The sequence below is a fragment of the Monodelphis domestica genome, chromosome 1, assembly GCF_027887165.1.
Source record: "Monodelphis domestica isolate mMonDom1 chromosome 1, mMonDom1.pri, whole genome shotgun sequence".
In the NCBI taxonomy this organism is placed as follows: domain Eukaryota; kingdom Metazoa; phylum Chordata; class Mammalia; order Didelphimorphia; family Didelphidae; genus Monodelphis; species Monodelphis domestica.
Window position 1 is genome coordinate 521,779,908 of NC_077227.1, and position 6,491 is coordinate 521,786,398.

At 36.1% G+C, this 6,491-nt stretch overlaps 1 non-coding gene across 1 annotated transcript; it reads right to left on the reverse strand.

The window, feature by feature from the left end:
- Positions 1 to 6,093: 6,093 nt before the first annotated feature.
- LOC130456707 (U6 spliceosomal RNA) lies at positions 6,094 to 6,199 on the reverse strand. Its single transcript, XR_008915753.1, has one exon. It is a non-coding gene; the product is annotated as a U6 spliceosomal RNA (small nuclear RNA).
- Between the last annotated feature and the right edge of the window lie 292 nt (positions 6,200 to 6,491).

A 6,491-nucleotide genomic window follows, 5' to 3' on the forward strand; every position in this document is an offset into this window, starting at 1 on the left:
CTTCTACCTTTATAATTTCTCTGTGCCTCAGAAAATGACCTATTTTTGTACCAAAGCTATCTGATGCTGGAAAATAGAAATATTCTTAAATATTCCCATTAAGAAGTTGGCAAATTTTCCAACTTTTCCTTCCCATTAGTCCACTTTATTTTATGCTTTCACATTTTTCATTATTCTGTTAAATTTATCCATCTCTGAAAGAAAAAAAATATCAAAATCTACTAAACTTATATTATTTATGTTTTTTGCAATTTATCTAAATATTCATTTACAAATCTAGATGCTATGCTATTTTAATTCATATACATTTAGCATCTATTATTTTTAATTATTTGTGGTCAGTTTAAGTCTTTGTGGTCAATATAAGTATAATTTCTCTTTCTCGATATCATGAGCTACTAGTTTTCTTTTCTGAAAGCATGATTAAAACTCCTACTTTTTTGGAGTTACTCAATGTATAATCAATTTTATGCCAGCCTCTCATTTTCAGGTCTATTGTCAATCCTTCTATGTCTTTATTTTTAGATATATGTTGCAAATGGTTGAGTTTTCTTATTTAATCATTCTTTTATTTTGTTTCTTTAATATATTCCCATTTGAAGTTCAAATGATCATATTTATGTTTTTATCCACTTGATTATTTTGTGTTGATTTTTGTTTCTTTCCTCTTCAGAGTTAGAACTTTTATAAAAATGTGATTTGTTTTGATTACAATATTTTAGGCTGGTTTTTTCCCCTTTAGCTTTACTTCTTGACCTAGTTCCTATTTATATTCTTTATATCAAGTTCCTATTTAAATGTTCATTTTATTTTTTTCTAATTAACCAATTAATTTAGTTTTAACATCTTCCCTTTCTACATTTTTCTTTTCCCATCCCCACTAAGATATGCATATGGTTCAAAATCCCCCCCCCACTATCTCTTACCTTAAATCATAACCTTTTGTTATACACATTTTCCCTCAACATTTGTAATTTTCTTTGTCCTCTTCCTTTTTCTATTCACTTAAAATTTATTCTCAATTCTATTCTTCCATTCACAGACTATAGACCCACAGCCAAAGGGTCAAATCTAATATTAGAAAACCGTAGTTTGTCCTTGGCCTATATAGAGTCTTTATTGTCCTTTCCTTAACTGTACTATTTATATCCCAGAACCTCCATTTAAAGAGAGCTCCCAAATCATTCATTTCATTGTTTCTCACTAGACTGCCCTCAGGATCTCTGCCATGCCCCCATACCAGTTGCACTCATCTCTTCCCTGCCTTCTTTCAACTTTATTTGTTATCTTCTCCTATTAGAATTTAATCTCCTTGAGTGCAGAGACTGCCTACTTAATTTATGTTTGTATTCACTGGGTTTAGAACAGTGCCTAACATGTTTTTATTGTGGTTGAGTCATTTGGGACTCTTAGAGATCCCTTTTGGAGTTTTCTTGGTAAAAAATATTAGAGTAGCTGGTCATTTCCTTTTCTAGATCATGTTACAGATGAGTAAACTGAGGCAAACAGGGTTAAGTGCCAAGGATCATATAGCTAGTAAATGGCCAAAATTGAACTTGAGAAGATAAGTCTTCCTGACTTCAGATCTGTTACCTTAACCACTACACAATCTACCTGCTCTTCTGGCATAGTCAGCCTCAATAAATATTTGCTGACTGACTGATAATGAAGGATTAGAGGTTCTGGAGTAACAAAATTAAATTTCTTCCTCTACTTCATTTTTATATTTTTTACAATTGTGGAGATATTCCATCTCCCCTTTTCACATGGATACATTGATTTTGTTTTGTTTGTTTATTAATTTGCTTTGTATTGGTAGGGCTTTCTGCTAAGCCAGCACTTCAAAATAGTAAATCATGAACAGAAATATAATTCATAAATACAAAGCACTTTAAATTCCAGGTAGTGAGAGGCCATCACTAACAATTGGAGACATCAGGAAAGACACCAGGTTGAAGGAGGAGCATAATAGAAGAAAGAAGCAAAGAGAAGTACATTTCAGGAGTGGGTGAAAAGGTTTGGAAGGCCATGTGTGAGAAATAGATTTGGGTCCTTCCATTGTTGGATGGGAGGAAATGCATAAGGAAGCAAGAAGAGGCTTATAACAAGTAAGTCTAATCCAATGACTTCCAGTACCATTTTCCCCTCAGACTCAATGGAGCCAGTCCAGGACCAATAAGCCCAACAGCCCTGGAAAGAATAACACAACCTTAGAACTCCATTCCTATTTCCATTCTAGCCTGACACTTTCTGGCAGAGGTTGATATCTCTGGGTCTATCTTAGATAAAGATCTGAGAGTCCTCTTCAGAGGTCGATCTGAGAATGGGTCCCAGTGCCCGCGCCTCCACCTTCTTTTAGTTTCTCATAACAAGATTGCTGACCTTTCCACGAACCCTGGATGATGCCTGGAACCATTATCTTACCCCAACCATTATCCTACCAGCTGCACTATCTACATTCTTGTTACACTTTCCCATGGACGTTTCTCATGGGTGATTGTTTGTAATTCCTATGTTTTTTACCTTTAAAGATCTACCAGTTTGCAATAAACTCAAATCTTTTGCCACTAGCATTGGGTCCCTTCTGACCCCACACTGTGACTGTGACTGTGACTGTGATTCTTATCTTTTCCCTTACCCTTATCCTCAGGTGAGGTCCTTCTTACTTCTATCTTTGCATTTCCTCTTAGTATTTTCCCTATTCCTTACCTGCAGAACTCTAGTCCCAGTCCTGCCCCTCCTTAGGGGCTTTAACAACTTCCCAGGACAGCAATTCCTGTGGCCCTGAGACCTGCAAACTGTTTCTGCAAATGCTATAGCCCCTGTCTGCATAGCAGCCACAGCTGCCCAACATCTAGTCAATGAAGTCCTTGGTACAGTCAAATGGTTCATCTTAAGAAGCATTTGCATATAGTTTGGATAAAGTTGTTTACTGTCTCAAGGAAGTGGGAGGGAAGGGAGGAAGGGAGAAAATTTGGAATTCAAAATTTTGGAAAACAAATGTTGAAAATTGTTTTTGCATATAATTAGGATAAAAAGAAGATCCACTGATTCTGCTTTGGCATCTCACTCTAGAGCTCTCTGTATATCCACCTGGCTGGTACGTAATGCTTATTAAACCTGTAGTATCCTGAGAGCACTTTGAAAGCAGGGGCTGTATCTTTCTTTTCTATTTGTAATACCAGTGCTTAGCAAAGCTCCACCAATACAAATACGTGTTCCTCTTCAATCCAGTAACACTGACCTACTTGGAGTTTCTCACATGTGACATTCCATCTCTAGTCTCTATTGTATAAATGGAGATTTTGAACCTTTGACATAATTCCCCAGAAGTCCTTAGTATTTCCCCCAATTCCCTATAATCTCTCCTGCATCTCCATATTGGTGAGATCATGTTATTTGTATTTAACTGACTGTAACTCCTCCCATGCTCTTTATATTTTTTTTACCCAACTAGGCTGAGTTCAGATACTTCCTTTTACATTAGTTATTATTACTAAGATGTAACATATAATACTTAGTTATTGATTATTAATTTTAATCTTTACACTATGCATTTGAACTTGCTATTCCGGACCCCTGGAATTCTCTGCCCCCCTTACATATGCTCTTTCTTTCCCCAGCTTCCTTTAAGACTAAACTCAATATCTACCTTCTGATGACTTGTATAACTTGTTAATGCCTTTCTGTCTCAGATTGCCTTTCATTTATTAAGTATATTTTTGCATATCCCTAATAACTGATATATTGTCTACCCCATTAGAATTTGAGCTTTTTGAGGGTAGAGACTCAAGCTCTTTGAGAGTAAGACTTTTTGCTTTTCTTCATATCTCCAGCATATAACATAGTACTTAGTCTATAATCATTTAATAAATGTTTGTTGATTGACTAATTTTGTGGTTAAAGTAAACATCTTGAGGACAGAGTTTAGTTTGTTGTTGTCCTTATATCTACAGCACCAACTACATTGGCTTGTATACAAGAAACACCTTATTAAATGCTTGATAAATAGAAGAATATATTGAAAAATTAATATTGATTTCTCATTTTTATATTCCCCCAATTTCCTCCTATATGTCTCTCCCCCTCACTTCTAGAGAACTATCTCAAAGATCAAAGAATTTTCTCAGTAAAAAAATAAAGAAGAAAAATCAGCAAAATGAATCAATACAGGGACAGCTAGATGTCTCAATGGATAGAAGACCAGGCTTAGAGATAGGAGGTCCTTGGTTGAAATCTGGCCTCAAATATTTCCCAGATGTATCACCCTGGGCAGGTCACTTAATCCCAATTGCTTACCCCTTACCACTCTTTCCTCTTAGAATCTGGTATCAATTCTAAGGTGGAAGGTAAGGGTTTAAAAAATGTGATACATTCCCCCTACATACATGCTATTTGCCCATAGACGTGATGCCTCCCTTCCTACCTCTGCACAGGAATGGAGGAGGTTTCTTCTATACTTCTATTAAAATAGATTTCTTTTATACTTCTATTAAAATAGTATGCTCTTCAACATTATGGGCAGGTCCTCATTTTGAATTTATTGCAAAATATGGTATAAATTGTTGGCATAAGTCTAATTTCTACCAGACTGCTCTCCTGTTTTCCTATCAGTTCTTAACAAATAGAGAGTTCTTTCCTAAGTAATTTATATTTTTGAGTTTATTGAACACTGAGTTATTGAGTTCCATTATTTCTGATTTTCCTTTGGCCACTCTGGTTCATTGATCAACTTCCTTATTTTTTAACCAATACCAAATGATTTTATTGACTCCTGCTTTAGAATGCTGTTTGAGGTCTTAAAATGCTATTCCCCCTTCTGAATATGGGAGGGACCTTAGAGGTCAGCTAGTCTAACACCTTCATCTTTCAGATTAAATTAATTAGGCCTGGGGAGGTGAAGTCAGCTGCCCAAGGTCTTGTTGTTGTGGGAGGAACATGCCCAAGTTTGTAGTAGGGTCTGACCCTGGGAGACTAAAACTCGGTTGAATCCAGAAGTAAGAAAAGAATAATTTCTGAATAAGAAGAAGGTTTAGGTAGTATAATAGCCCTGTAGTTTGTGAACTAGCCCTGGGGTTAATCAGACAGCCTTAGGACTGATAGATTAACCCCAGGGACTAATAGAGTAGCCTTTCTGGAGCTGATAGAGTAGCAGCTCCCCAGGTGCAGAGAAAGAGCTCTATCCCATGGTGAATCAGAGTTTGATATTTATTAGGGTCTACGGGCTCTGCATCTCCTATTCCAGAGAAATCTGGAATGGAAAGGGGGAATGGCCAAATTCAGGTGGAGGTTTGCTTTGGGGCTTGACACATATGCCATAGGAAATAAGGAACATGCACAAATTTGGGGGAATCCTTCTGGGCTGCCAAGGTTCTTAGCATCCACGTCCCCATTGCTTACCTTGTCATCATTTGTCAGCATGGGAGAGGTCTCACTACCCTTCTGGAAGAGGAACATGGGAGGTACAGGGGAGGATAAGTTCTGAACTAAGCTAAATAAAGAACAATAAGAGCAATTAATAAAACAGAGCAGCACAAAGCTGATGTCCAGTATAGAACATTACAAATCCAGTACAGGTGATTGATGATACAGAATGATGATACTGATTCACAATACAATTCTACAATTCATGCTTGACTAATACTTAAATTAAATATTTTGCAATTAATGTTTAACTAGTGCTAACTGGAGTGGGTCCTGCTTCTATTACTCCCCCCTCATTGCCCACTGCCCACCTCCATCAGGGTCAATAGTAATGAGAAATTCCAGAATTGGAACTCATATCTTATGACTTCAGGTTCAGCATTTCCCCCACTGTGCTTCATTTCCTTATTGCTTTACTCAAAGGTAAAGGAAGAACAAATATGTTTAGTACTTGAGATCAAAGCATCTCATCTATTAGGCAGATAAATATGAAATAAACTCATTTGACTATGATGAAAAGGCCTGGTGAAGAAAAATAATTCCAGCTCTAAACAATGATGTCCCTTATACAGTTAAGTAAGGAAATAAGAGAAGAAATAGGTGTAAAATACTTTGAAAAAGTTTTCTAAAACATGCTAGAGAAATACAAAGAATGATTTAAAAAATTAAACAAATACGGAATCCATTTTGAGTTTGCATGCCAATTTTACCCAGGAGCCCTGTTAATCTTCTCTCTATCATTGAAATTTAGTAGATGTGATGCCAAAGTGAGCATTTAAAGAATGACTATTATAGTGTTATTTAATGTTTGTAGCAAGGTGATTCTGGATTTTAATTCAGGCTAATAAGACATTAGATCATATCGGGCCAGTATATTGCAATAATCTGTGACTTTGATAGAAACTACTTCATGATAAGGAGTCACAGAATATTAGGGAGGGCAAGGACATTTTCTGTCTGATGCTCTTATTTTTATATATGAGGAAATAGGTATATTTTATATATGAGCAAAACTTGATTTAGAAGAGGTCCTAGAAGTTCAGAGAATCACAGAATTTTAGTTGAAA